Source organism: Rosa chinensis, chromosome 6, assembly GCF_002994745.2.
Source record: "Rosa chinensis cultivar Old Blush chromosome 6, RchiOBHm-V2, whole genome shotgun sequence".
Lineage (NCBI taxonomy): Eukaryota > Viridiplantae > Streptophyta > Magnoliopsida > Rosales > Rosaceae > Rosa > Rosa chinensis.
Genome location: NC_037093.1, coordinates 1,458,355 through 1,465,665, shown reverse-complemented (window position 1 = coordinate 1,465,665; position 7,311 = coordinate 1,458,355). Strand labels below are relative to the sequence as shown.

Below are 7,311 nucleotides of genomic sequence, written 5' to 3'. Positions count from 1 at the left end.
CAACAAAAAATGAATTTGATTTCATTTTGGTATGATCGATCCTGAGATTTTGGTTCTATTTATAGAGGTCTTTTGGGAAACTGAGTTTGCTAATCCAAGCTTATCAACCGACTCCAATGGAAGTCCCACTTGTTTCTCTTTAATAGTTTAAGCGGATGGTCCAAATAGAACTCCTGGCTGCTGCCAGCCACTGACACAGTCACACAGAGGAGCGCAACTGTGTGCATGATATAAAACCAGAGGCTCTAAACCGGAAACTAGCTAGCAATTAACGTCATCAGGAACAAAACCCATGTGGTCAGTTTTATAAAACAAAAAGGGGAGGTTCAAATATAATGGAAAAAGGGGGGATTCAAATATAATGGATGAAATGGAAATGCTAGCTATAGCCTCATTCTGAGTTGGAATTGATGGCTGGTTTTTTTTAGGGTATCTAATCCCAATGACCCAATGTGGTCTAAAATGCTTCGGTCCCATATGTTTTGTTTTCTTTTATATATCTATCAATATTGTTGTTCAGACCAAAAGATAAAATCCACCAATATTGCTGATTGCATCTCTGTACTTATTCTGAATAATTCCTCTAGAGAGAACCTCATAATATATAACAGAAAGATCAATATATCTCCATGTTTTCAATTTATTAGATTTCAATAGTTTTTTGTATGTTTTTTTTTTCTTTAACGGAAAACAATTATATTAAGAGAACAAATAAAGGATTACAAAGAAAAAGCCATACCACATCAGAACCAAAAGGAATAGAGTTTTGAGGAGAGATGTGAGAAGCCTGAGATGCATCAGAATTAAAAAAGGAGGAAGGAGGATTGGAAACCCAACCCATCATATTAGGATATACAAGAAACATGATTTGAAGTTTATACAAGCACGGGTTGGACAAGTGTAGAAACTATCAAATCCTTAAGCACAGTATCATGATGAGTAGTGTAACCATCTGCGTACTTGTATGCAACATCCATGATACATGCAAAGTTAATAATTCGAGTTAGCAATGGCCTCGGAGGAACATTAGGGAGGAGGAACGATTCATTTATGTCCTTCCATGCATCACTCACTTCTCTACGCAATCCGATTATTGCTTCTTCTTCTGTGGCACCATATTCTTTCATGTAGCACTCTACAGCTAAGGTAACTTGTCCTCTCTTTTGCTCAAACTACAAATGCAGAGACGTACATGATTGTCTTGCTAGGTTCAAATGCAAAGCTTAATAATTGCTTTAATTAGGAAAAAAAAAATGCAAGCACTAGAGGAATCGGCTCATATACATAACCGTGCTAAGTACCACATATCAATTAATAACCACCATACGCAGTATCGTACTACCAAAAAAACAAAAACAAAAACACACACACACCCACCCACGTAGTAGAAGGTCTTGAAGTGATCGATGATGAAATTAACAGACAACATATATCGATCAAGACTTGCTATATAGCAGTACGTACGTACCTTATGGTCCGCTATGTCATCCATGAGTCGGCAAATTATTGCAGCCCCTTTTACAGCCTTGGGATAAGTGGCCAACCAATCGAAGGAGTCTTGTGTAGCAATATTTCCCATTCCAACAAAGGCTGTTGTTATTAGCAGGGGGTAGCCTGTGGTCATTAATGCTAGGGACATATAATCATCCATTGTTGGTATGTGCTTCTGGTGCAACCATTTAGCTTCAAGGAAGTAATTTTCAGATAGCTTTTTCATCTACATATAAGAAACAACCGATTAACATTTGTTCGTCGCTAACGAAAGTCATATTTTACATACATAAACCATCTATATAGACTTAAAACTCAAAAAGTACTAGACTAATGGGCTTACAGGTTCTCTGGCGTACTGGATTTGATACAACTTTCCTTCTTTTGCAAGCTGTTCTTCAATTTCAGTATAAACTTCTAATAGTGCCTTATAACAGACTTTCATATAATCTGGTAACAGATCTATGACACAGACGTCCCACCTAATCAAGTAGTAGACAATTGAAAAGTTAGCTCTGCATATTTTAACATAACCAAAAATGCTGTTGAACCTAAAAACTGTTGATTTGTAGTATTTATGCGGATACTTATTATCAATCATGTATATAGCTATATGTACAGTCGTTCTCACGTAAGGTTAATTAACTGCACTTTTAAAATATCATTTAAATTGTTTTTGATGATCTGGACTATCCTCTTAATTCTAGGCCGCTCAAATAATTGACCTGCAAAGTTTCAGGAAAACATAAACCATTTAACCATTTCAATTATTGCCAACACTCTACATTTATCTCTAATAATTCACCATTTTATTTTACACTCTCCTTTCGGATTGATCGAGGTATTCCAAAAGCTTCCTAAGCCTAAGGATTAATCTGCTAGGGACCTAGACGGCTAACAGGCATTGCGGCCCTCTTTGGCCACGTTTATAATTCAACAATTACACTAAGCGGACCGAACGTTCGAACACAAGACGTGGGGATTCCACATCTTAAACGTTGGCGTGCCAGTGCATCCACTTAACCAACCACTTGTCGTGGTTAAATGGTTCACATTTTTGTTAGTAATAGATGGCTGAAATGTTGCAGAGTTACTTATAAATTAAAATAGGAATATGAAAGTATAACGTACACTTCAATTGTTAAAATTTATTGTGTAATTATCAAATTGACAATGTCTGCATTTTTTAAAAATCGTACGGGTGTGTGCGCGCGTGCTCTCTTGTGCGTGTGTGTGTATTGAGGCAAATCCGTGTGAATCTTTTCGCTGGCTTTCAATTGTTGGGCAATCAACTTTAGACAAGGGCTAGTGACAATTAATTTAAATAATAAATTAACCTCTGAATAGCTTTAGTAAAAAGCTCTAATTCTTCGAGTGTGCCATGAGCATCATAAATGTCATCAATAATAGATGCCATGGCGGTGACTTTGCATGATGTCCTCCTAGCAAAGGAATATTGAGGTTCGAAGTACACTGACAAAGCCCAGCCGAAGTATACTTCGGTAACTCTATCTCTTGTAAACGGCAATGTTTCTCACGTCCAAGTCCTTCCACCACCTACAATTAAATTACAGAACAATTTAATTGGTATAACCAAATAGCATTTCTTTGATATAGTAGATATGTAAGTAGTTTGATAGTTAATTAACTGTGTAATTTCACATAGTTCCTTTTGATGGACTTGCTGCAGTAGGTTGAAATCCAACTTTGCAAAAATCAGGAGAGTCTCGTTATGTGAATCGCGTTCATGATAGACTGACAAGTAATATTTAGCTTCCACCCTAGTGATGCCCTTTCGAAGTGGCTGAGTTAAGGAATGAGCTACTTGTTTCGAAAGTGGAGGGTTTAAACTGTGTTTGATCGACTCAAGATGAGTGGTGGTGAAGGCTAGAGCCTCTTCAAGTATGTCTTCTTCGTGTATCCTAAGATGCGCGGCTTCATACAAGCTTAATAGTCCGGATACATCACTTAGGAGAGATGCCTTAAATTTTTTATCATTTCCTTCCATGTACTTGTTGAACATATCTGCATCACCAGGGAATCCATTATATGAGCCTCTATATATCATATTATCTATATACAGAAAAAGACAAAGAGATTGACAAATTTCATGTCAGGTTGTTATCCGTATATTGGCATGCATGGGCATAGAAATTCAACTAAGAGTTTACGAAATCATGCCGATGCTAATATTATACGTATATACTCTTTTCCTTAGTTTAGCACTGCAAAGCGAGCTATTAGAATACACGAACAACTTACCGCATGAAACATTGTAACCTTGTTGTCTCAACAATCGAAAACAAAGAGCAGTAGTGTAAAGGTCATCTTCACTACCATAAGAGTAGTTGTGGTGAATTTGTTTCAAAATTTCTTCAATCTCATTCTCAAAATGATAGGACACGCCTAGGCGTTGAATGTCATCAACCAAGTCCAATTGTTGTGAAGGATTTTTTAAGGAGTCCATTAGCATCCTCTTCACCTCTTCTTTCAGTTCTCGAACATGTTGCTCAAGTTTAGTGTCAACTTCCTACACAAGCAAATTGAAGAAAAGAAAAATTATAAGATTTTCAGATGCTCTAAATTAACGTGGCCATGCATTTGCTTTAGCCTTATTGGAATTTTTTGGCTATGCATAAGGAGCTGTACGTAAAAAAAAAAAAAAAAAAAACACACACACACACAGACCTTACATGGTATAAAATTATGCCCAACTGAAGCTTCATAATTAAAATCGATATAAGTATATATTACTGGGAATTACTAGCTTAAAGAAAAATATGCGCTACTACATACATGTACTGTATATCCTACCGTGGTAGCATAGGAGAGAAAATGATCACCCCAAATGCCTGGGGCAAAATTAGCTGACGGTCGCTTAACATCAGCCACACTATCTGGCCTTTGAGCCTGAGATGCCAAAACTTGGACTGACATTTTCCCGTATGAATGGCTTTGCGTGAGTTGAAGAAGATTTGAAAAAAATATTCCCTATATATAAGTACTAGCTACATGCGTTTGTTGAAGAAATAGAAAAAGAGAAAAAGAACAAGTAAAATGTGTTGGTTGATAATGCTTTCTGGTCCAATTCTCGTGGCACAATCCCAGCCCTTGTTTTGATCTCCTTTCTTTCTTACTCACATTTTATTTTTTGGAAAGATTTTTGTTGTTTTCTCCCTCTAACTCACATGCCTTGTCCACTCGTTATGCTCTGCTTTCTCTCCTACAGGTGAAGATCAACAGCCACCCAAACTCTTATCATACAGCTAGTAAGTCAAGGGTATACAGCCAAGGTTTTACTCTCGTACAGCCAACTATATTGTCCTAGTCGAGAGTACACAACCTTTTTTTTTTCCCCTTTTCTTTTCTCATACAGGTGAAGACCAATAACTCTCACCTTATTTTATTCTCGTCCTAGTTGAGAATATACAACGTCCCAATAGAGAGTATACAACCAGGTTTTTATTTTTATTTTTATTTTTTATTTTTTTCCTTTCTGTACAGTGAAGACCAACAGCCACCCAAACCCTATCATCTTATTTTATCCTCGTACAGCCAAATATTGTCCTTGTCGAGAGCAAAATGATGATAGAGTTTGGGTGGCTGGCAGGAGAGCAGAGCATAACGATGGATAAGGCCAGTGGCGGAACGTTAGAGCAAGTTTACCTGTTGGGTCACCAGGGCAGGAAACTAATCACTGCCACTGGATCTTTGCTTCCACCTGTTGGGTCAGGGTCACCAATCAGTTACTGTTCATCAAAAAAAAAAAAAAATTGGGAAAATGAGAAATGTATGATGTAAATAAATATTATTGATGAACAATTTGGAAATGCAACCAAATAAAATTTTATGGGTAGACAAATTATATGTCCACCGACACTTTTTTTTTAAACTCCACCAACACATTTATCACATGCACACGACCGACAAAGTTTTTAAAAAGTGTGAAAAAATTTAAAACTTCACCGACACTTTTATCACATGCACACAACCGACAAAGTTTTTGAAAAGTGTGAAAAAATTTAAAACTTCATCGACACTTTTATCACATGTACACCATCGACAAGATTTTTGAAAAGAGTGAAAATCTGAAAACTCCACCGACAGTTTTATCACATGTACACCACCGATAATTTTTTTGAAATGAGTGAGTGATAACCCACCGACACTTTTATCTGTATGAAAAATTTCAATAAATAGACATGATATTTTCACTACATACACACACCATCCGAGCTTAACAAACCTTCACCCTTTTTATATCTCTAGCATTACATATTTCCTTAATTTCCCTCGTTTCAATGAATAGGTTGTCGGATCAAATTCGACGGTCTCAGGATGAAGATGATGAAGAGATGATGGCCACCAACGTCATTGTCATCGCTGCAGTCGCAGAAGAATCTGGAAACCAACACTGAGGGAGCGGTTCTCATCCAGGTCGTGCACCAAATGAGGAAAGACTTAGAGAAGAAAGGGGCAAAAATATGATGGTCGACTACTTTGTCGACCGGCCAGTGTTCAAAGATTGGGAGTTCTGAACACGTTACAGGATGAGTCTCAATCTCTTCAAGCGTATATCTACTGACCTTTACCAGTATGATCGTTACTTTGTTAAAAAGTCAGATGCTACTGACAAAGTCAGACTGCTTCCAGAGCAGAAGATGACAGATGCCTTGTGAATGCTTGCTTACGGTGCGGGGGCAGATCAATGTGCTGAGAATTGTTGGATGGCCAAATCCACGGCCGTCGCAGCCCATCAAAGATTTACACGAGGAATTGTTGATCTTTACTCAGCAGAATACCTTCGCGCTCCTACTGCTGTCGACCTTTGACGACTTCTTGCCAAAGCTGAGAGGAGAGGTTTTTCAGGAATGATTGAGAGCATCGAATGTATGCATTGGCAATGGAAGAATTGCTCGACAGGTTGGGCTGGAGAATATAGTGGTAGGAAACAGATCCCCACTATCATCCTAGAAGCAGTCGCATCTTATGACACCTGGATTTGGCATGCATTCTTTGGAATGCCCGGGGCATGCAACGACCTCAATGTTTTGGCAAAGTCTCCGTTGTTTGATGAGCTTACCGCCGGTAGAGCACCTCAGATCCAATTCCAAGTTAATAACATATTTCACAGTTTAGGGTACTATCTCGCTGACGGTATTTATCCTCGATAGGCGACTTTCTTGAAAACAGTTAGAAATCCTACACGCCCCAAGGAAATCGAGTTTGCAAAGGCTCAAGAGGGGTATAGGAAGGATGTCGAAAGATGTTTTGGTATATTACAGTCACGCTTTGGTATTGTTAGATGAGATACTCGTGGGTGACATAAAGAGGACCTCCGATACATCATGTTGACTTGTATTATATTACGCAACATGATTGTCGAGGATGAACGACCTGAAGACAGCGATAATGAGTTGGAGTCGGATGATGAAGAAGATAACAATATGAGGCCCAGGATTGCTGAGGTATGGGAGGAACCAACCGGTAGAGACTTTGATCCTGTTGATAGAGATGGTCATAATATCAACGGATTCATGGACCGCTACCAAGAAATTAGATCTGAGCACAGTCACTCCAACCTTCAGGAAAACCTCATTCAGCACTTTTGAGAATTTCAAGGCAACAGGCGTATTTAGATCTGCTATTTGTGTGTTTTTCATTTAGTTTTTATGCTTTTAATTATGTCTGTGTGGTTTTCATTTAGTTTTTATGTTTTTAATTATGTTTGTGTGGTTTTTATTTAGTTTTTATGTTTTTAATTATGTTTGTGTGGTTTTCATTTAGCTTTTATGTTTTTAATTATGTATGTGTGCTTTT

The 7,311-nt window shown here is 37.8% G+C and overlaps 1 pseudogene; it reads right to left on the bottom strand.

Moving 5' to 3' along the window:
* Nucleotides 1–850: 850 nt before the first annotated feature.
* LOC112173961 lies at nt 851–4,468 on the bottom strand (annotated as a pseudogene).
* Between the last annotated feature and the right edge of the window lie 2,843 nt (nt 4,469–7,311).